The sequence below is a fragment of the Pseudophryne corroboree genome, chromosome 4 (genome assembly GCF_028390025.1).
Source record: "Pseudophryne corroboree isolate aPseCor3 chromosome 4, aPseCor3.hap2, whole genome shotgun sequence".
NCBI lineage: Eukaryota > Metazoa > Chordata > Amphibia > Anura > Myobatrachidae > Pseudophryne > Pseudophryne corroboree.
The window spans coordinates 498,302,734-498,326,528 of record NC_086447.1 but is presented as its reverse complement, the minus strand read 5'-3'; the positions used below and the strand labels follow the sequence as shown (position 1 = coordinate 498,326,528).

The 23,795-nt window shown below is 44.6% G+C and overlaps 2 long non-coding RNA genes across 2 annotated transcripts in view; one reads left to right on the top strand and one right to left on the bottom strand.

The window, feature by feature from the left end:
* The first annotated feature begins 6,488 nt into the window (after positions 1-6,488).
* LOC134911548 (uncharacterized) lies at positions 6,489-23,241 on the top strand. The gene is made up of 4 exons (XR_010176663.1): positions 6,489-6,724; positions 21,442-21,516; positions 21,590-21,804; positions 22,403-23,241. It is a non-coding gene; the product is annotated as an uncharacterized LOC134911548 (long non-coding RNA).
* The window catches only part of LOC134911549 (uncharacterized), a 210,160-nt gene continuing 208,093 nt past the window's right edge, over positions 21,729-23,795 (bottom strand). Inside the window, exons 3-4 of the long non-coding RNA XR_010176664.1 lie at positions 21,902-22,004; positions 21,729-21,816 (exon numbers count right to left, since the gene is read on the bottom strand). This is a non-coding gene — a long non-coding RNA (uncharacterized LOC134911549). The remainder of the gene's footprint in view (positions 21,817-21,901; positions 22,005-23,795) is intronic.

Here is a 23,795-nt window from a genome sequence, read left to right as displayed (position 1 = left end):
CTAGTTCCGAGTGCCACCTCCAGGCAAACTGCGCTGTGTGGCACACTTGGCATCCTGCTACATACAGCCCTGCCATCCCATATATATATTTATATATATACTTTACACACTTTAAGCAATAGAGGCCCCCTCATGTAAGTGTCCAAGCCCCCCTGGACCTTAATCCGCCTCTGTACACTGGCTGACTGAGTGACAGCAGCAGTTGAATTTTCATGACTTCTAATGCCAGGAAAATGGACAAAGCCACTGACTGCCCAGGGGGCGGAGCTAATCGGACCTTTGGGCGGAGCTTCAGGCTTCCAGGGGGAAGGGGGGGTGGCTCCAGGCTCAGTGTGGGCTGGAAGGAGTGGAGCAGTGAGTGGAACTTACGGTCTGGGGACAGAACCTTGGAACAGATGGTATGGGAGAGGAAAGGAAGCACAGCTGCAGAACGCCGAGGGGGCGGAGCTTATCGCGGTTTGGGCGGAGCTTAGCACGGACGTGATCTGAGCTTCAGGTAACATGGGGGTTGGTGTACACACTGCACTGCAGGCAGAGCGGAGGGTGTAGGTGGAGCATTGGCCTGGGCGGAGGCTTATGCTGTTGATGAGTGATGACAAGAGAAAGGTATTTCTCCTGTCATCGCTGGCTGGCTGCATTGCAGGAGACTCTTTTGGCCTATTTTCAATGGGGGGCCTGGAGCTGCAGCTACATCTGCCCCATTGTTAATCCGGCCCTGAGTGTAAGGCCACATGATAATGGCTCCTACAGCATCTGAGAGCCAGCTTACCTGGAGACACCCCTAGCTTCTCCAATGGCACTCTGGAGTCAGCAATCCCTTCTAATGCTGACCCATCCATGCCTCTCTGACTACAATGCACATTTATTGGCAAGCTGCTCAATCAGATTGTGATGTCACTCAGGTGCTAAAAGGGAGGGGTAATTCTGTGCATTAGGGATAACAAAATGTTTTTTCTTACACAGAATTATGGGTGGTCTTCAGTATGCCAACTGTCGGGATCCCGGTGCACAGTATACCGGCGCCGGAATCCCGACAGTCGGTATACCGACACTTTTTCTCCCTCGTGGAGGGAGAATAAAATAGTGTAGCATGCCACCGTGCCCACAAGGTGCTCATTGGGACCTGATAGGGGATGAATGCCATTCTACCGACACAGCTTAAGTGAGTACCAGGAGGGGCGGGCCACAGTCAGAGAACCATGGAGTTGCCAGGACCTGAGGAAGGGGGAGGTAGCTGCAGCTTGTCAGTGACACTAGTGCCGCTTGCATTGGCAAGGGGCACATTTTCGCTCGCCACGCTGTCGGTATGCTGGTGGTCGGGCTCCTGGCGCCGGTATGCTGGTCGCCAGGAGCCCGGCTGCCGGCATACCATACTACACCCCAGAAATATCCCTCCCTTTTAGCACCTGAGTGACATCACAATCTGATTGAGCAGCTTGCCAATAAATGTGCATTACAGCATATGTGATCTCATGCCATCACTGCTGTGAAGAAGAGCCACAAAGAGAAAAAGTCTCTGTGCAGGCTGAAGACAAGATGAGAGGGGGCTGGAAAGACACAGAAAGGAGGGGAGAATCTGCTGGAGGGACACAGGGCATTGAGCTGTTGGAGGAACATGGGCAGTGAGCTGCTGGAGTGACAGAGGCTGAGATGTGTATAAGGGGCACTACTGTGGGCATTATGTGTAAGGGGCACTACTATTGTGGGCATTATGTGTAAGAAGCACTACTACTGTGGTTATTGTGTATATGGGACACTACTGAATGACGTAACGTAAATAAGGGGCATTAATGCTTGATTCAATGTGAATAAGGGGCACAACTGTGTGTTGTAATGTTGTGTTGCACTACTATGTGATATAATATGAATCGGGGGCACTATGTGTGGTGTAATGTTAATAATATTGTTCTACACACCCATCTTTGTGAGATGGCACCTCTTTTTTTGCAACCAGAGGGGAGGGAGGGAGGGAGGGTATGTGGTGGGGGAAATGAGTTCCACTGCCTCCAAGGGACCACTTTAACCTTCTATACTTTAGAAGACTAAGATTGTTTTTAAAAATGTTTTAAAAATATTATAATTAATACAAATTAAAAACTGTATAAACTGTAGCTATTGGATTCCAAATATAACATATAACTCCAAAAATAAAATGTTCTCAAATGCATAATTCAAGTGAAACTGGTGTGACTGTGGGTGGTAAAAGAAACTGACTAATATTTGCATTTGTTTCATATTTATACTTGACTATGAACTGATTAATTTGGACAGGTAGCAACAGGCATGTTATTGATGAAAGAATCACTATGTGGTGACCTTGATATTACCTTCCAGAGATAAGCCACTTCTTTCTGGTGAGCTTCATTCTCTAAAAAAAAAATACAGCACAATCAAAAAGTTTTGGCTTGTTCTTATAAGCACACCTAGGTTTAAAAATATGATGGTATGTTTATATAAACTTATATAATGTTTATGAAAAATAAATATCTAAACAACACGCTGAGACTAGATCTGGAACATTTCCTGTAAGTAAAGAGAGACTGGCTGCAATAGTCTTTGCTTGTGCCTCATTTCCTCTTTTATACTGTCAGAGAGAAATGTCAGCAAACATTGTTTCTCTTACACGAGGTGAAAAGTGCATGTTTAAGTATTTTGATAAAATAATTCTAATTAAGTACTTCTTGGAATAAATTAGGATAAGAAGTAAATTTCTAAAAATGGTTGATTTTAATTGATAGTTAGTGTGGATATAATTTTATGATGTTGCACTGAATTAATGTAATACCATAAAAATGTTTATGCAACAATAAAGTACCTCAAGCTTTTATGTAATTAGCCCTATACATTCTTTATTATGGAGCTGAAGCAAAATAGTATTATTTAACAGACATGTTCCATTAACATTAAAAATGTTTTTAGGTTTGACATATGCTTTTTTATTACACAGGTTTTTAGGAGCTTAGCCTTGCTAGCTAAGGTCAATATCCCTTGGTGTTAGCCACCTATGGGAAGAACATCACCAGAAAGGGATCTTCTAATCTCTACCTGCAAGCCTCCATGCTTGTCTACTCACACTCTTGATTATGCAGATGTCACAGTTGTAGAATGTTTGAGATCTATTTCAGGACACTGTGGTCAAGCTGTGGTTGGCGTGTGAGTAAACGTAGAAGGTCTATGTTGTCCACTCATGGAGTGGAAAGTGCAAGAGCTTGATGTGCTGGAGGTGTACTTGGCAGTCCTGGCAATGCTAAGTGAAAGCCCAGACCCAATTCAATTCCAGGGTACAGGACTGGAACTATAGCTGTGAATACCTGGAAAACAATGAAGAAACTCAGAGCTATATATTACGGATCCTGTGGTCAGAACACAGAACTCAAGCATGTAATGAAGCACAATAGATGGTAAACAGCTATAGATGATGAGCTGCAGGAACCCAGATGACTGACCCAAGCTGTTTAGGTGCTGTGATGTATACAGGGAGCAGACAGGGGTGGATTGGGTGGGTTTGAAAACCAGCCCGGGAAATTTCTGGTAGCAGCCCTAAAGAGGTGGGGTCTGTTGAAGAGGTGGGGTCTGTCAAATAGCGGCATGATCCCTTCCCATAGAGCCTAATTCTGAGTTGGACGCAGCTGCGGCCTTCCTTACATTTTTTGCTGCAGTTGTGTCTGCAACTTTAGACTAATGCCGATTCAATGCCCTTACTTGTTGTACATCTGTGCATCCAAATTTGCAAGGACTTAGATGCCCCCTGTCAGTGTCTACAGACGCTGCAATCATGCTTTGTGCGTCTTTATATGCCACCTGTGGTCGCACCATTGAAACTTTCACCAGTCCTGTGCTAGGTGCAGTTCATATGTCTGAGTATGGCCTCCAATGTGAGCGATTCAGCATCTCTATTATCAACACTCCCACGGTACGTTACATCTGCATCTGATTAGCCAACCCGCTTTAACCACCTAGTAATGCCAAACACATTTCTGATACACTACTTTGTGCGTATGTCTGGATCTGTACTGCACATCTGTACAAACACCATCGGGATGTATGTGCGGTGCAACTCAGATGAAAAACATCACTCCATTGCGTTCAACATCACCACTGGTCAGACTCAGATCAGGCCTATAATGCTGTATGCTATGCGATAGTGATGCTTGCTGTACAAAATAACTACAAAGGGTCATGCACATTTACATAATGTCACTCCCCTTCTATTTGCTGATCTCAGAGGTGCAATAAATAGAAAACGGCAACTACCAATAAAAATAAATAAATAAATAAATAAAAAAGCAGAAATTACATATTTTGGCTGGCAATTGTTTGTTAGTAGTCAGCAGCTGGTGTGACATTATGGTGACCCTCACACCACACATGCTGCAGCATACTGTACGGAAAATATATGTCACATATACTATATCTATATGTATATATCTATATATAGGAACAATAGTCAAAGGGTGCAATAAAATAATAATAATAATAATAATAATAATAATACAACAACTCACTAACATGATTGGACACCATAGATCACATGACTGTGAATGACCACAGTTTCCAGCATCACATTCCCTCCTCACTGACAGCGGCGCATCCCTCCATCGCTGATAGCAGCACATCCCCGCCTCACTGACAGCATCACTGGTGAAATCCACGGGAGCAAGGTGCAGGCACCATGTTCCCGGAAACCTGCGCATGTGCAGTAGACTCTGGCATTATGCCAGAGTCTACTTGCTGCTTACTTGCTACCACAATTGTATACACAACACAGGAACTCTCACGTCACTCTCTCCATGGCTTCAGTGTGTATCTCCAAAACGCATTTCGGCATTAGCCTTTATCAGTGGGTGCCCACTGACAAAGGCTAGCACTGAAACGTGTTTGGCTGATACACACTGAAGCCATACCCTCCAACATGACCCGCCCCACTAGGTACAAAATGCTCTGTTTCTGGACTCTTAATTTATTATTGCCATCACCTGTGAAGAAACAACTTTCTTATCATTTAACTAGTTCAACACAGGTGATGGAAATCATAAATTAAGAGGGAAGTCCAGGAACAGAGCATTTTGTACCTAGTGGGGTGGGTCATGTTGGAGGGTCTGTGAAGCCACGGAGAGAGTGACGTGAGAGTACCTGTGTTGTGGATATGATTGCGGTGAAGTGACCGGAAGCCAGGAGACGGGACGTGAGAACAGAGAGCCAAGCCAAGGAAAGAGCCGGAGCCTGGAGACAGACACCCAGGATTTATAGTGCCCTGCAAGACCTGATGTGCTTCACTGTGACGGTCTACACTGTGATAAGCCTAGAATAATTTTTTACATGTACGTGCAATTATTAAGTAAAGTGTTTGAATTTTAAACGATACTGCACTATCTGCGCCTCCCGTTCATTTTGTTGTGTCAAATACAAATCGTTTCAGCTAAAATACAGCGTTCGGTATCGTGTCAAATGGATATACAACCAAATGTTATAATAGTGTACGACACGAACAGGTCTGCCAGCATGTTTTGAGGATAATACTCCCCAAGGCGACGTGATATATATTCAACGCAGTGTACCATCAAAGTTTAAAGGCACGCATAATAGTGCTCCATAATCGGCACGATGCTGGCAGCCATAGGTAAATGACAGAGAGGTAAAATCATCTCAGTTGTATGTATCACTTTAAATGATTCTTTTATAGGTGGCTGGATCGTGCTTTATTCCATCTAAAGATGTAATACTGCTATCTCTGTTGTTTTATATAAAATGTGTCTCTTAGTGAAGATCTAACAAAGCGTACCTCCCAACATGACCCTCTCCAGGAGGGACACAATGTTCTGCTCCTGGACTTCCCTCTTAAAGTATGATTGCCGACACCTGTGTTGAACAGGGTAATGGATAAGTAAGGTGTTTCACCACAGGTGCTGGCAATCATATATTAAGAGGGAAGTCCAGGAGCAGAACATTGTGTCCCTCCTGAGAGGGTCATGTTGGGAGGTATGAACAAAGTAAGATTATGACAGGGTTATGTACCCTTTAAATCAAGCATGTCCAAACTGCGGCCCTCAAGCTGTTGTGAAACTACATATCCCAGAATGTCCTGACACAGTTTTGCTGTCAGAGAATGCTAAAGCTGTGTCAGGGCATGCTGGGATGTGTAGTTTCTCAACAGCTGGAGGGCTGCAGTTTGGACATGCCTGCTTTAAATGCTGATTACATATAGATGCTTTGGAGGTATTCAAGCATTTTTTGTATTGTTCTGTTTGTATTTCTCAGCTACTACTTGTTTCTTTTTAACATTTTGTTTTAACATTGGTGTGACATTGCTGCTAGTATTGTATTTGTTATAAATGTAATGCTCTGAGTTTGAAATTTGCTAATAGAAGAAGCATGTTTTAGTGGAGTAATTGCTCCAGGTGGCATGATTCATTAAGCTGCATCTGTGTGAAACCAGTACTATAAATGACAGGCATTACGTCCAGGAGGCCAGCCTCCTGACGAAGCTACATGCGAAACTAGTAGAGGCATGGCCTGCTAGACGTACCCATCTCCAAGCTGACCACCGGTCTGTGCCTTCTGCCTGTGTTGGTGTCCCGACGAGCTGCGGTGTTGTCCCGTAAGCCGTGTTGTCCTGTAAGGCGCAGTGTGAGGTCCCGGTTCACAGTGCAGCACAGCTGGAGAGATTGGAGTATTTACTTTGTATACATTATGTGGTAACCAGTTCACACGGGTGAGAACTTCGGTACGAGTCTTCATTTAATGTGTATTCTATGTCACAGTGATCCTATGTGTTAATGTGGATCCTCTGTTAAAGGGATTTTACCTGTTTTAAATAAGTGATTTGCACTCCTTTTGCTTCTGTATCCAGTATGTATGTATGTATGTATGTATGTGTGTGTGTGTGTGTATATATATATATATATCTATCTCTAGTAGAGTACAGGCACTCTGTATACTGTACATGGTGGTTTACTCATTTCTCACAAATTACGACAGAATTGGCTGGGCACCGGCTTCTTAGATAGCAGCAGCAGGCAGCTCAGCCTGCTTGTTTTCACTATCTCAGCGTGAGCTGCAGACGGAACCGTCAGTGATGACAGATGGCCCCGGCACTGCAATGGCTTATGGGGGAGCTGCTGTGGCTGCGCATGCACAGCAGCGCCCCCGGCAGCCATGTTTCATTGGCCTATGTTGAGTTTCTGCGCATGGTCAGAAGCTGTCAGTTAACGCTGCCAGATGTGAGCTGAGCTCCGATCGCGGCAGCGGCCTTGAATTGGGGTGACGGGTGCCGCTGAAAGGGACAACGGGACCGGCCAATCAGGATCCAGTCCAGCGGCCCAATCCGCCCCTGGGAGCAAATGATAAACAGGCACTTCACTTGGAATGTCAATGGTGAGCTTATGAATCAGAGGATTGGAAGCTGAATAGAATATAGCAGAGCTGGTCAGTGAACAAACAACAGGAGTACTGAGGGTAAGGAACCAGAAACTATCCCAGAAAGAAGGTGTTGGTCTGGCAATTTACAGCAATCCAGAGCAGGTTTACATAGGAAGTACTGAAAGTTCATAGGATGCTGGAATCATGTGAGCATGGCTTTAGTTCTAGGGTTGGTTTAGAGAGTCAGACAGGGAAATCTAATATGGCTGCACCCTTGCTGCCAGATTATCTGTTTAAAAGCGTGTTTGATCATCATAGGAATGCTGTCATGGGCACAATGCATTTCGGAGAATGATAATGTGACAGTTCCAGGTGCGGTTTTGTAGGGCTAAGAACCTGATGCCTGACAGATCTGTGGAATCATGGCTGCAAATGCATAGTGGCTGTGTTCTAGCTATGATTTTCATGCCTGTCTCTGCATTGGAACAAATTTGGATCACAGTCACTGTCCCTGGAACATTTTTTTTTTTTTTTTTTAAATAGTGGCACAAAGTCATTTTATATTGATTTGTCACAATTATAAATGATACTAGTTGGGACCAGGGCCACCATCAGGCTGGGACTGGAGTCCGGTTAGAGCACAGAAAGTGAACCTGTCCCTGGCTCCTACTGTGGTGCCAATACCTGGAATCTCCTGCAGGTAGGCTTCTCTTTGCGCCCTCCTGTATCCATACTCTTGGGTCTGCCTGAGGAAAATAAACTATTCCACATGGTGACAGCAGTCACTAAGCTGGACGCATTGGTAAGTTGGTGGCAAGGAAGGTATGCTGTACACAGCTGCCCATTCTGTCCACAGAGCAACATTATGCCTGCACTCAGGGGGGGTTGTGGGAATCACCAAGCACATAATCACCCAGCCTCAGCCACAGTGCTGCCCAGCATGGCGCTTCATCAGGAGTGGTTTGGCTATGTCCCTGCTTCATGCTGATATGAGCTGAGCAGTGGCCTTGGATGCGCTGTACAACAATTGGGGAAGCGCGGGGCTAGTAAATGGCAGGAGTCAAGGATGACCACTGTCTCATCTACCCCTCTGTGTCACCACACTGCCTCTGTGCCCAGCGATGCTCCTCTCCCCACTCCTTCTCACTTCTTTCTCCTACCGTTGCTCCTATCTGGCTGCTGCCCTATATCCTCTCTTCCATTGCTACATGCCCTGTGCCAGTTCCTTTCCCCCCACCTCTTGGTCAAAACAGGGACTATTCATTTTTTAAAATCTCCTGAGTGGAGATCGATTAGGAACTACATAGACTGTTAGTGATAAATAGCTAGTGATTCACAGATATAGACAGTCAACAGTGATTGATAGGATGACAGTGAATGATAGATTGACAGCTATAGATAGATTATTGTTGTTATTATTATTATTATTCTAACAGTGATAAATATAACAACAGTGATTTATAGCAATTGATGGACTGATAGTGACATTATTATTATTATTATTATTATTATTATTATTATTATTATTATTACTACCACCCATGTGGTTGTATATACCTATGGACTACGCTTTGAACAGCCAAACAAGTGAGTACATGTGCTGTACATGGGTCCTAAGGTGGACACAACCTGGTGTATAATGACTCAGAGATGAGATTATACTCTGTATGTTTGAATGCTTTTCTTCACACTGGGAAAAGTAAGCCTGCAAGTGTCGTTAGTACAAGTCATTAAGGGCCATATGCAATTGCGGTCAAATTGCCGCAAATGTCGAAAAATGGGGCATTTTTGACAAAAAAAACTGTCAAATTGGATTCGACAATGCAATACAGTACTTTTCGTCAAAAAACCTGCCATTTCAGTTTCGACTTTTTGCAATTCGACATTTTTAAAATTCGACATGTCTGCAATGGTAAAAATGCGGCTTTTCGACAAAAGTATATTCAATTGAATGTCGATTCGACAACAGTGCTTTTCGACAGTCATTTCGGCAATTTCAGTCAGCCTCATATTGCTGGCGTGATCTAATAAAATTTTTTAAAAACATGTTTTTTGTGTTTTTTTTTTAATTGCTAATAGCATATCTATTTATATTAGAAGGGATTATCTACTTGGTTTGTCTATTTAGGAGCCACAAGTATTATTTAATATATTTTTTAAAAGAATATTTTTATTTTTTTTACTGACTAAAATAATATGGAGAGATCAGTGCATGTTTTTCAGTGGGAAGGGGTGGGAATGGGTTAAAAATCCTGAAAAAAAAAATGCGTGGGGTCCCCACTCCTAAGCATAACCAGCCTCTGGCTCTTTGAGCCGGTCCTGGTTGTAAAAATACGGGAAAAAATGACATGGGATCCCCCGTATTTTAACAACCAGCACCGGGCTCTGCGTCCAGTCCTGGTGCCAAAAATACCGGGGGAAAAACACGTAGGGGTCCCCTGTATTTTTAACACCAGCACCGGGCTCCACTAGCTAGAGCGATAATGCCACAGCCGGGGGACACTTTTATACCGGTCCCTGCAGCCGTGGCATTACCCCCCAACTAGTCACCCCTGGCCGGGGTACCCTGGAGGAGTGGGGACCCCTTAAATCAAGGGGTCCCCCCCTCCTGCCACCCAAGGGCCAGGGGTGAATCCCGAGGCTGTCCCCCCATCCAAGGGCGGCGGATGGTAGGCTGATAGCCAAGTCTAAAAAAAAAAGAATATTGTTTTTTGTAGCAGAACTACAGGTCCCAGCAAGCCTCCCCGCAAGCTGGTACTTGGAGAACCACAAGTACCAGCATGCGGGGGGGAAACGGGCCCACTGGTACCTGTAGTTCTACTGCAAAAGAAATACCCAAATAAAAACAGTACACACCGTGATAGTACAACTTTATTACGTACATGCACACTGACACACACATACTTACCTTTGTTGACACGAGGCTCGGTCCCCTTCTCCACGTAGAATCCACGGGTTACCTGTAAATAAAATTATACTCACAACACTCCAGTGTAGATCTGTCCTCTTCAGAGTTTGTAATCCACGTACTTGGCAAAATAATAAAATGCAAAACACAATCTACCCACTGAAAGGGGTCCCATGTTTACACATGGGACCCCTTTTCCCGACTGCTGGGACCCCCTGTGACTGCTGTCAAAGAGGGTCCCTTCAGGCAATCAGGGAGCGCCACGTCGTGGCACTCTCCTGATTGGCTGTGCACGTCTGAGCTGTCAGACGGCGCACTCGAGATACAATGGAGTGCATAGGCGCTCCATTATATTCAATGGTGGGAACTTTGTGGTCAACGGTTGACCGCGAGTAACCTCAAGGTCTTTTTTTGGACACTTGGCTATCAGCCTCCCATCCGCCGCCCTTGGATGGGGGGGACAGCCTCAGGCTTCACCCCTGGCCCTTGGGTGGCTGGAGGGGGGGACCCCTTGATTTAAGGGGTCCCCACTCCTCCAGGGTACCCCTGCCAGGGGTGACTAGTTGGGGATTTAATGCCACGGCCGCAGGGACCGGTATAAAAGTGTCCCCCGGCTGTGGCATTATCTCTCTAGCTAGTGGGGCCCGGTGCTGGTGTTAAAAATACGGGGGACCCCTACGTCTTTTGTCCCCCATATTTTTGCACCAGGATCAGACGCAGAGCCCAGTGCTGGTTGATAAAATACGGGGATCCCCTGTCATTTCCCCCCCCCCCCCCCCCGTATTTTTGCAACCAGGACCGGCTCAAAGAGCCCGAGGCTGGTTATGCTTGCAAGGGGGGACCCCACGCAATTTTTTTCAGGGTTTTTTGAACACTTTTGTGCCGTCCATGAAGTCGAATCCAGGATGCACACTATTGTCAATTGGTCCGTTTTTTGACAGCGGGACTGTCGAATCCGTTTTTTATTGAATATGTTGAATTTGGGTCCCGGCGGCCGGGATTCGACTGTCGAATTGTGTCGAATCCAAAAACGGTCGAATTCCAGCCAGAATTCAACCGCAATTGCATATACCCCCTTATACCTATAATGATGCCTAGTGTCTGCCCCTGTAGTATCTACTGTATGTTGTTTTGCAGCATGTAGAGTAAGTGGCTGTGCATCCAAGCTTACAGCAAGGTACATTCCTAATAATACAGCCTCTCCCAATTATTTAATTGCAGTGATTACATTCTCATTCTGCTAATTGAGATCTTAATGTTCATTACTATTTAAATGTAGGCACAGCACAGTAGTATGCCTACGGGATCCGGTCATGTGACCGACGCTCGGGATCCTGGCAATCATCATGCTGAAACCAGGATCCCGAGCGATAAAAAGCCCTACAGTCGGCACGCTGACTAACATGGACTATTCCCACTAGTCGGTGTCCACGGTACCAATAGAGTGGGAATAGAACCTGTGGCAAGCGCAGTGAGCCACCGAGCCTGCTGCATGGTGAGCGCAGCAAGCCCACATGGGGCTTTGTTGCGCTCACCCCCCACCGGTACCCGGATCCCCACCGCCAGTCACCCAGCCCCAACCCGTGCCTACAACATATGCTATGAGGTACACTTTGTTCAACTCTTGTTATTGATGGGATTAAATTCCAATGTATATGCTGCAATCTTCTTCAGCAAATCCATGTGTATTGTGGAAATGTAGGCATACGTGCACAAATTTAGGCACGTACTGTCACCAGGGAGGAATTTGCACTGACCCTACCCTTGTAAATCAGTACCAGTTTATTTTGCACACTGGTGTATATGGTAATTGCTGTTTTTTCCAATTATCCCTTGTTTTCTAGACTATTAAGTTTTTGTATATTTTGCTGTTAATGGATCAGTTTTAATTTTTCCAGTTATCTCTGAGCCAGATGGTGGTGCCAACCAGGGCCGGCGCCACCACTAGGCAGCTTTAAGCAGCTGCCTATGGGCGGCGGCCACTAGAGGGCGGTCACGCTGCCGATGAATGCTTCCGTACAATATGTGGAGCGTTACCGCGGAGAGGAGGAGGAGAAGACAGTTGTTAGAAGCACTTTAACAATAGCCGGCAGGACGCTGCTTACTCTATGTGCATAGAGTATTAGAGCCTCTGCTCATGGGTTACATTCACACTGACAGCGCTGGCGGCTGATAACAGTTGGGCGGCCGCGGCATCTGTGCAGCGATGTCAGTGTGAATGTAACCCATCAGCAGCGGCTCTATGTACATAGAGTAAGCAGCGTCCTGCCGGCTATTGTTACAGTGCTTCTAGCTCCTGTCCACGCAGGGGCGTCGGAAAGGGGAGGGGGGGTGCAGAGAAAGGCACCTGTCTACTTTAGAAGGGGAGCGGCAGACGGTCAGGTGCTTAACCGCTGCCAGCTGCCGCACTGTACGGCTAATGTGCGGCAGCAGCAGCTCCTACTGCTTCCTCGTCTGTTTTCGGTCAGGTGGTCCCGAACTCTTCCTCCATGGTGCCGCCTCCTCTCTCGCAGTGACTCCACCCCCAACCACAGTGGCCAAACGCGCACCAACAGCATGTGGCAGCGGCTTTAATAGGCTCTAATTCAGCAGCTGCTTTGCCCCCTAACATTGATGCTGGCTGCATGTAGGGGGAGCTGCAGTGGCAGTGCGCAGCTCCTCCCGTCCAAAGCAGATCGGTGAAAAGAAAATAGGCAGTGGCAGCCCCTGAACTGAGGCAGTGACTGACTCCAGCATGCCTAATTACTGTGCAACAGCCAGGTTTGTGTCAGGGAGGCTGGGTGGTCAGTGTATTTATATATATATATATATATATATAATATATATATATATATATAGTGATGAGCGGGTTCGGTTCCTCGGAAACTGAACCCCCCCGAACTTCACCCATTTTACACGGGTCCGAGGCATACTCGGATTCTCCCGTGTTGCTCGGTTAATCCGAGCGCGCCCGAACGTCATCATCCTGCTGTCGGATTCTCGCGAGATTCGGATTCTATATAAGGAGCCGCGAGTCGCCGCCATTTTCACTCGTGCATTGGAAATGTTAGGGAGAGGACGTGGCTGGCGTCCTCTTCGTTTATTAATGTTGCTGCAAATATTTGTGCTTATTGCTTAATTGTGGGGACTGGGGAGCAGCTGTATTATATAGGAGGAGTACAGTGCAGAGTTTTGCTGATTAGTGACCACCAGTTTTATCCGTTCTCTGCCTGAAACACGCTCCATATCTGTGCTCTGTGTGCTGCATATATCTGTGCTCACACTGCTTTATTGTGGGGACTGGGGACCAGCAGTATTATATAGGAGGAGTACAGTGCAGAGTTTTGCTGACACAGTGACCACCAGTATATATAGCAGTACGGTACGGAAGGCCACTGCTCTACCTACCTCTGTGTTGTCAAGTATACTATCCATCTAGATTCTATACCTGTGGTGCATTTTAGTTTTGCAGTTTGTTGACAGTGACCACCAGTATATATAGCAGTACGGTACGGAAGGCCACTGCTCTACCTACCTCTGTGTCGTGTAATATATATATATATATGTATGTATGTACTGGCTGAGTGAGGCACACTGTCCCGATTACCGCAGCAGCATGTGGATGGGTGCAGGAGTTTTGCTTTCTGTTATTGTGAGTGCATGTATGTACGGGTCATTCTGACCCGTTTTCTCTCTGCGTTTTAACGCAGCAGAGCGAACGGGTCCCTACTGCACATGCGCCGGCGCATGCCAGACAGCCGAAGGCCGTAGCAGGGATACGATCGCCTCTGCCTGATTGACAGGCAGAGGCGATCGTTGGGTGGAGGCAGAACGGCAGAATTTGGCCGCCGCTTCGTGGGTTTGGTCCGGCCAACACAGCCGCTTCGGGCCGGGAAGCGATGAGTAGCTCCCGGCCAGCACGCTAAAGCTGCGCTGGCCGGAGCTACTCTTGAAGTGCAAAGGCATCGCCGCTGTGCGATGCCTTTGCACTTATGCGCGGGGTGGCCGGCCTGACATGTGGGGCGGGCTAGCCCTGTGCTGGGCGTCCCCCCGCAGGTCCGTGTGAATGATCATAGCTGTGCTAAATTTAGCACAGCTACGATCAACTCGGAATGACCCCCTCTGTGTGTGTATGTATATTTTGCTCAAAGTGGGCCGGTATTGGGCCCTACACACTTGGCAAATGGCCGACGAGCTGGCCGATGCAGCCTTCGGACAACCCAGCAGAGGGGGGTTGTGACGGGGGAGTGAAGTTTCTTCACCCTCCCACCCCGTTAACCCAGCCCCATAGCCCTGCATGCTAATATGGATGAGATTGTCCATATTGGCCTGCACATATAAATGACCTGGCACTAACGAAGAACAAGCTCCTGATTGGCTACCGGTCCGCAGCAGATTTGAAATAGTAGCGCCGCGGACATAGGAGCCGCAGTGCCACCAACAACAGCTTCCTCCTCCTTGCACCGCCACCACCCTCTGCCTCCTACTCTGCTACACTACCGCTGCCCTCAGCCGCTCCGCCACCGCCTTTAGTCCTTCTGTGCACCTCCGCCTCCTTCGCACCATGCTGACCACAGCCTCCTCATCTATCGCACCGCATACAACATCATCCTTACCACTGTCGCTTCTAAATAGGTAATCTTGCCCTGCTGCTTTTCTCTCTCCCTGTCCCTATGTCCCTGCTGTCACTTTCCCTGTAACTCTCCCTGTCCCTATGTCCCTGCTGTCACTTTCCCTGTCACTCTCCCTGTCCCTATGTCCCTGCTGTTACTCTCCCTGAATTTTGTCTCATTCCATGAATTTAGGCTCATTCAGTGTGCTATAATGTGAATTTCAGCTCATACCATGTGCTATAATGCGAATTTCAGCTCATTCCGTGTGCTATAATGGGAATTTCAGCTCATTCTGTCTGCTATAATGTGAATTTCGGCTCATACCGTGTGCTATAATGGGAATTTCGGCGCATACCGTGTGCTATAATGTAAATTTCGGGCCATACCGTGTGTTATAATGTGCATTTTGGGCTCATACCGTGTGCTATAATGTGAATTTCGGCTCATACCATGTGCTATAATGTGAATTTCGGCTCATACTGTGTGCTATAATGTGAATTTCGGCTCATACTGTGTACTATAATGTGAATTTTGGCTCATTCTGTGTACTATAATGTGAATTTCGGCTCATTTTGTGTGCTAAAATGTGAATTTCGGCTCATACTGTGTGCTATAATGTGAAAGGGGCATCCGTACTAACTAGATAGTATAAGGGGTCCTACTATTGTGGTGCATAATGTGTATAAGGGGCATATTGTGTGGTAAACTACACTGAAGGACACGCCCCATTTTGAGTGGCCACGTCCACTTTTCCGGTGCGCGCATAATTGCAACCTTCACTTTTCCATACCCCCACTTCAAAATTTCAAAAATGTTGTGTGTTATGTTCATGTTTGTCTTATCTGAGCACTTGCAAAGCCTGATGAAGGGTCCCGCTGTGGCCCGAAATGCTGCATTGTGATTACGCTTGTGCTGATGTTACTACTGCTTCATGCCACACATGAAATACACTCCTGAACTTGCAACCCTGGATATGTATGTATACATGCTTTGCTGTTGTGGCTATTAAATCTGCTTATATGAAAGACCTGGAGTGCCGTGTCTGCTGTGAATGAGACATCGTTCGGAATTATATATACACACACAAGGTATTGGAGAAACAGCAGGCACGGGATGTAGTTATGTGACCGCTGGTCGCAACACCTCCCCCTACATCCCACCCCTTGGGGGGGGAGGGGGGGGGCGCAGCAGGCTGAAGTTTTGCCTAGGGCGTCAAGAAACCTTACACCGGCCCTGGTGCCAACACATTATCTTTCTACTTTTTCTGGTCTGATGAATTGTTGGTGCATCTTTGTGCATTATTGCACTTGACACACCTGTACTTCCAGAATACTGTGTCTCAATTATTTGTATGTAAAGACATTGGGGGTCATTCCGACCCGTTCACACGCAGCGGTTCTTTGCTGCGGTGCTAAGGGGTCGGAACTGCGCATGCACGGTGACCGCAATGCACACGCGTGCCATTGCCCAGTGACAGCCGACGCCGGGCAACGACCAGAAGAGAGAAGAAAGTGATCGCTAGCGCAATCGTAAGAAGATTGACAGCGGGGAGGCATTCTGGGGTGGATACTGACCGTTTTCCAGGTGTGGAGATCCGAATGCAGGCGTGTCCAGGCGTTTGGAGGGCGGATGTCTGACGTCAATCCCGGGACCTTCGTCGCTGGATTCGTTGCACCGGGTAAGTAAGTCTGACCCTGGTCTTGTTTTGCAGGAAACTTATTTTGCATAGCAGGGCTGCACAAGCGATCGCAGCCCTACTATGCTAAAATACACACACCCCCCCGCCATAGGCGGCATCAAGTTGATCGCACGAGCAGCAAAAAGTTGCTACGTGCGATCAACTCGGAATGAGGGCCCTTATCACCAGACATTTGCAAACACACAGAGGGGAATGTAATAGGGTGTGAGAATCAGAAAGTGAGACATTTTGGGAGATTTCTCCTGTTTTTTAAAGTGGCAATCATTTCCATGGTAAAGTTAAACCATTCTGATTCATCACGCTGTATTACAGTACATTCCCCCTACAATGCTAATCTCTGTGAAACTGACACATCTGTTACCCTTTAATGTTTTATCATCTTCTTAAGGATGACTCACAAATACATGTAATTATTTTCTAAGCAGCAACATTGCCACTAGAATAGTTTTTTTCTTACATTAAAATTAGATTTTTGTAATGCGGAGTTGTTTTGAGTGTGTTTTCTCCATTTTGGTTGCACAGCAACCATGTTTATCACACAGCTGTAATATTCTGCGCCCACTACCCCACTTTTGGACATCATGCTAAAGTAAACTTTCATTTTCTTCATGCAACTGATAATAAATTTCACATTGCAGTACTGCAGCATGATTCAACATTTCCAGCTGCTTCGGATTCAGAGTAACATTTAAATGTCATTACAAATGCAAGAAGAAGAAGAAAATAAGCAAAGCATATTTTTTTGCACAGTGTGGGGTAGCGCTTTGTGTCTTTACATTTCAAAGACTGTGGCTAAAGTATGCAAAATTCTTCTAATTTATCTGTTGAAGAAATTAATAGGTAATTTATGCACAAGAAGACGTGCATCCTCTAAAACCACACCATAATTGTGGAGTGAGGTAGACCTGCAGTGATTCTGCGTTACCGCCATGGCTGCGCAGCTTTAATTTCTCAGTATACAGTTAATATTTCTTGTTGGGCAATACACAATGGCCCTCATTCCGAGTTGTTCGCTCGGTATTTTTCATCGCATCGCAGTGAAAATCCGCTTAGTACGCATGCGCAATGTTCGCACTGCGACTGCGCCAAGTAACTTTACTATGATGAAAGTATTTTTACTCACGGCTTTTTCTTCGCTCCGGCGATCGTAATGTGATTGACAGGAAATGGGTGTTACTGGGCGGAAACACAGCGTTTCAGGGGCGTGTGGCTGAAAACGCTACCGTTTCCGGAAAAAACGCAGGAGTGGCCGGAGAAACGGTGGGAGTGCCTGGGCGAACGCTGGGTGTGTTTGTGACGTCAACCAGGAACGACAAGCACTGAAATGATCGCACAGGCAGAGTAAGTCTGGAGCTACTCTGAAACTGCTAAGTAGTTAGTAATCGCAATATTGCGAATACATCGTTCGCAATTTTAAGAAGCTAAGATTCACTCCCAGTAGGCGGCGGCTTAGCGTGTGTAACTCTGCTAAATTCGCCTTGCGACCGATCAACTCGGAATGAGGGCCAATATTTCAATGAGCAATGCTTTTACTAACAAGGTTAACATGGCTAGTAAAAGCATTGCCCTTTTAAATATCAGGCACAAACATGATCGGAAACAGAGTTTTACAACGCAATGCTTTGTAAATAATCCTCTAAGTATTTCAGCATGGCAATTCCACCCAGTAAATATGACGTGTTAAAGATGTAGAACAGATGTTTAAACATACTTTGCATAATATTAGCAATATATTCATTCCATATTAAGCATAATAACAAGGACAGTTTGCCTAGATGGTGGGGCAGCATGGGACTGTCCCACCCGCGGGCCGCAGTGACCCGCGGTGGGGGGGGGGGGTGGCAGTTGGGAAGCTCCTACTAAGCAGAACAGTGGTGAGTAGACGTAGTACTCACAGAACACCGAGGGAGAGAGGGCATGCCCCCTCAGTGATGAAAATGGGAGGCGTAGCAGGCGTTCTTGGCATTGCCGCGAAGCAATGCCCCCTTTTCCCAAGGCCATGCCCCCTTTTCGGGCAGGCACGGCTTCGCCGCTCATAAAGGTCCCTCTTTGCATTTAATAAATGTTGGGAGGTATGGATAAAGTACCAGCCAATCTGCTCCTAACTGCCATGTCACAGGCTGGGTTTAAAAAAATGGCAGTTAGGAGCTGATTGGCTGGTACTTTATTTCCGTCCACCTTATCTCCATCCAAGGCTTAGTAAATAGACCCCATGGTAAGGTGCTACATAAAGGAACAAAGGTGCATTTGCTGAGCCACATGAATTATATAGTCATTGTGGGAACAGAGACTCACAAGGTGGAGACTGCACTCTACTAAGAAAGATAAAACAAACAAAAAATGAATGCTGGTTTCTGCAAAATAAATGATCTCCCTTTGGTTAGATTAAGATTTAATTAAATAAAAAAATCACAGTATAAGCAAATGCATGTAAAACAACAAATACTGATGTCAAATAAAGTAGCAGAATAAACATTAATATAGGGGAACATGTAAACTTAATGGAACAGATCCATTGTAGATTCCGGGACATAAAAGTACATCCATGCACGGTGATAAAGTACCAACCAATCAGCTCCTAACTGTCATTTTTCAAACCCAGACTGTAACATGGCAGTTAGGAGGTGTACTAAAGGCTAACATGGGTTTAAAAACAAACAGACAAAAAATTAAAATAAAATTCAATTCAACATCGAACCAACTCGCAAGTAATTTCCATAGAAAAGAATAAAACACCTGGGCCAATATTTACTAATATTCATGTTTGTGTCGGATTGTGTAGTGTTTAAACTCGTCTTGTATTGGGTGCATTTTCATGCAACTTTTTGAAACTATATACGCCAAGTTACGAAGCAGTCGACTTTATGCTTTTCGTGTTTTCCGATGTCGATGCCAGTCGGTTTTGTTTGGCCCATTTGCGTCCGTCATTGTTGTTTGCGTACGTGTTTTTGTTTTTTTTGTGTTTTTTTTTCTAAGCTAAACGCGGCAGGGTTATTTTTTTCCCGCGGTCACATATTCACTTTTAGTTTCGTTCTTCCTCCCCGTTCGTGATTGGTTGTGTTTCAGATGGTAGGAGTGTCTGTGCGCAACCATATATGCCCCAAACCGTCCGCACCTCGTGGGTTTAGTTAGTTGTGAGGAGGGAGGTTGTGCTGTGCAGGTTGGTGAGTAGTTGGTTTGGTGATGAGTTTTTTTGGGCGATTTCTGAGTGTAGTATTGTGTTTGAAAGTAGTCTTGTCATTCTTGTAGTCTTGTTTTTTGTGGTTTTGTCTCATTTTTGGTCCAAGTTTTTTTTTTTTATAGACCCGTGTGTGTGTGTGTGTGTGTGTGTGTGTGTGTGTGTGTGTGTGTGTGTGTGTGATTTGTGCAGTGGTAGTTGCGGAGTGGGTTGTTTGTCTTTTTATTTTTCTGTGTTAAGTGTTTAGACACACAATTATGTGTGACTCACAGGTGGGTAAGGTGGAGGGTGTGAGTGAGGGGGAGGAGGTCGGTCAGGTGGAGGAGGTGAGTGTGAGGGAGGTTAGTGAGTTGGAGGAGGTGGGTGAGGTTGCTGCAGCAGCCTCAAGTGACAGTGATAGTGACAGCCAGAGAGCTCCGAAGCCACGCACCACTACTAAGACTGGGCGGAATGTCAAGTTTACTTATGCAGAAAATGTGGAATTGGTGCGGGAGCTGATGAAGTATCAGCGGCAGCTATTTGGCCCTGAGTCCGCGAAGGTGCCAACACGGAAGAAGACAGTGTTGTGTGCGAAAGTTGTTGCTGCTGTCAATAGTGAGGGGGTGGTCAAGCGGACGAAGGACACGTGCCGCAAACGGTACTATGACATAAAGCGATGTGTCAAGTCCAAAATGGCCAAGGAGGCGAAGTCGGTTCGAAAAGCCGGTGGTGGCCAGCCCTATATTGCAAGATATCTGGAGTATGAGGAGCTCATGCAGAGTGTAATACCTCCTGAAGTAGTCTCTGCAACCCATGTCCGGGATTCAGATAGGCCCAGGAAGAATGGTGAGCATGTGTATTTGCATTAACATTCTATGGTTTTTGGGTTTTTTTTTATTTAATTCTAATGTGTGTCATGTGATGTTTCATATTACTCCCATCTTCAAGTGTGTGTCAGCAAATACCTTGTTTTTGGTAATGTTTTATACAAAAGCCAATGTAACATCTTACTTTATTGTATGTCATGTTTTTTTTTCTCACTATATTTTCCATGTGTAGTTTGGACTTGGTGTGTCATAGAATTGTCCTGCAATAATGTATTCATTTTGCACATTTTGAAAGTTTACATTTTGACTAGGTTTGAGATTAATGTTATCCATGTGCAATGTTGTTAAAACTGTGGTTGTCATGTTAGAGGCTGGAGTAGTGGAAAGTGGTTTTAAAACCACTTACATGTGTAATGTCCTTATTACTGAATGTTTTCTTTTTTGACAAAAAAACACTATTTGTTTGAGTTTGAGGCTGTATTTGTACCCAGACACAACACTGTTTTTTTTTTTTTTTTGGTGTTGTATTTTTGGTTGCCTCATATAGTGGTAATGTGTGTTTGGAGTGCCACATCACAGAGCAATTTCTGTATTGCATATGTAATATTTGACCTTTCATTACCAAATGAAGATGTGTGTGCTTTTGGTTGTTATTGACTGTATTTTGACTTGTGTCCTATGTCTGTGTCCTGTACATGTTTTCCTGTGTAGCACTTTCCATAGTGCATATGGCTATTGGACAATCTTTATTGTTTTATGTAGTGGTTTCTTTATTTACGGTCCTTATGTTTTTTAAAAATGCAAAACACGCTCTTTTTATTTAATTAATGTTTATAAGCATAATGGGTGGATGTATCCACAATAGCATGATTACATGATTTCTTATTTTGGTTTTACAGTGTTGGAAAAAAACAGTACTGGTTGTCCGACAGTAACTCCCATTACATTTGATGATGTTGACGTGGCGGAAGCAGGTAAAGTGTCCATTGTAGTATAGGGTATGTTTGTAAAGGAATGGCCATAACAACATTTCACTTTCAATACTAGGTCCATCAAAAGAAGTCTGGAGCAGCAGAAGTTGGACTTCAGTAACACAACAGGCAAAAAAAAAAATGGGGCAGCAAAGAAAGCAAGGTCTGATGTCCAGGGCCAACCACAGCAGGCTACCCCGCCACGAAGATTATCGACAGTATGTTCGGGCCCCACACTCCAAATTTTGGACACACCTCCAAGACGTGAACCACACTCCCCTCAGCTTGATTGTGAGTATCAAACTGTAAAAATTTTAAAAAATATATATTAATCAAACTTTTACTTAAACGCATTAAGTCCAAACACATCAAAATATGATATACTTACCGAAGTCAGATGAAATGGAATCCGAGCAAAATGGCCTTGTCCACATCCTGTAAATATATGTATGTCCACTTCAGCCATACAGTAGCACATTGTGTGTAAGATGCTGCAACAGAAACTTATGTTTATTTTGTGAAAATAGTACGGTAATTTCACAATTTAACTCATGTGTGTTTGAACTAACCTGGCCAAATACATATAAAAACATTACTATGTTTGTTTAAATACAAATATAAGGTAACACATTATGGATTTCAAAGTGTTTTTATGGTGGAGTATGTGTGATCTACAAGAAAACTAATGTGTTTGCTTTCACAATGAAGTAACCAGACCCATTTGCCACAAACAGGCATATGTATGTATTTAAGTTATGAGTGATGATGTTGCTATGCAGGATATCTGGAAGCAACAGTCAATGACATGTGTTCCATGTGTGGTGATTTGTTAGAATTGATCAAACATATGGCTAGCTAATGTTTTTAAAAAAAAAAATTCTACTTCTAGTCCTGGTAACAGCATCCCTCCGCGACATCGGCAAACAAGCAGCAGTTCTGGTACGACTACTCCAAATATCACGCCAATGTCATCACCACCAAGATGCTCCACCAGAGCACGCCAACATGACAGTGGTAAATGCAAAGGGCAGGACAAGCAGCCAACCAAAATCAATTAACATTGAAAACTCACATTTTTAATTTCAGAGAAGTAAATAAAAATACTTTGTAAGTGTATGTTTGTTAAAAAAGATATAACACTTAGCTACTTGACAATTTGAGCAACATCATTAATTAGAAGTGGTACAAACAGCAACAGGAAATTTGTATGCACATTTATTCTGTACCATTTTTGCAATTTTTTGGAGGAGGGAAATGTTTGTGATACACATAGATGTAAGCAGGAAGTAACCAGACCACTTGATTTTTTTCTAATCATTACTCTTTCTAGATTCCAATCATTCTCAGATCCTGCACACACAATAATTGGCAGCCAGGCATAATCATCCATGACCAATGCAACTTACAATGTGAATTAAAACTGGTTTACATTTCTTCTGTAGACGACTTTACAAGAAAAACACAATAGAGTTGTGTAAAAGTGTCCTAATATGTTTGTGTACATTTATAATTTTTCATAACCAAAATTAATGACATTATTGTTGTGGCATGTTTGTGTGTGTGTAAAAAATGAGTAATCATATTTAAAAACCTGAGGCACAACCCACAAAATTAAAAAGATTTTAACTTTTAACACTAATGTGTGTAATAATGGATATATGTTGAAAAATGTGTATTGACTTTTAAAAGTCCAAATTTACTCCAGCAAACCTAAGGCAATAAATTATTTTGGATGAGACAAGTTTGTGTCCCTTTTATAGGCATGATAAGTCAGGTGTGAATGATTTGTAAGTGTCAGCACATGTAAACACGGCTGAAAAAAGCAGGTCTATTTTTTTGCAGATTTTTTTAACGAATCGCATAAAAATACGACCGCATTTGACCACTCAGAGACTAACACCCAAATACGAATGAATAGTGAATTCCCGTATTGTATGAAATAACAGCCGCGTTTGACCGATGGTCTATTCATTTGTATTTCTGAACTTTGCGAATCAAACCATTACGAATAGTCCAAACACTGCCTAGATTGGTGCTTAGTGAATTCTCGGATTGGGACTTAGAAAAAAAAACACAAATCGGACAAACTCGAATTCTTAGTAAATTTTGGCCCTGGACTTAATGAGAATCAAGCTTAGAAACACAGAGCAAACTAGGACCAAAATAGAAGTTTTAAATAGACCTGTCTGTGAGCTGTGTGTTCTGTCGAAGCCTCCAAAGATTAGTGTGATCTGTGTGTAAATTCATTGTTAGAAAATAGAAAATGTGTGGGGTCCCCCACA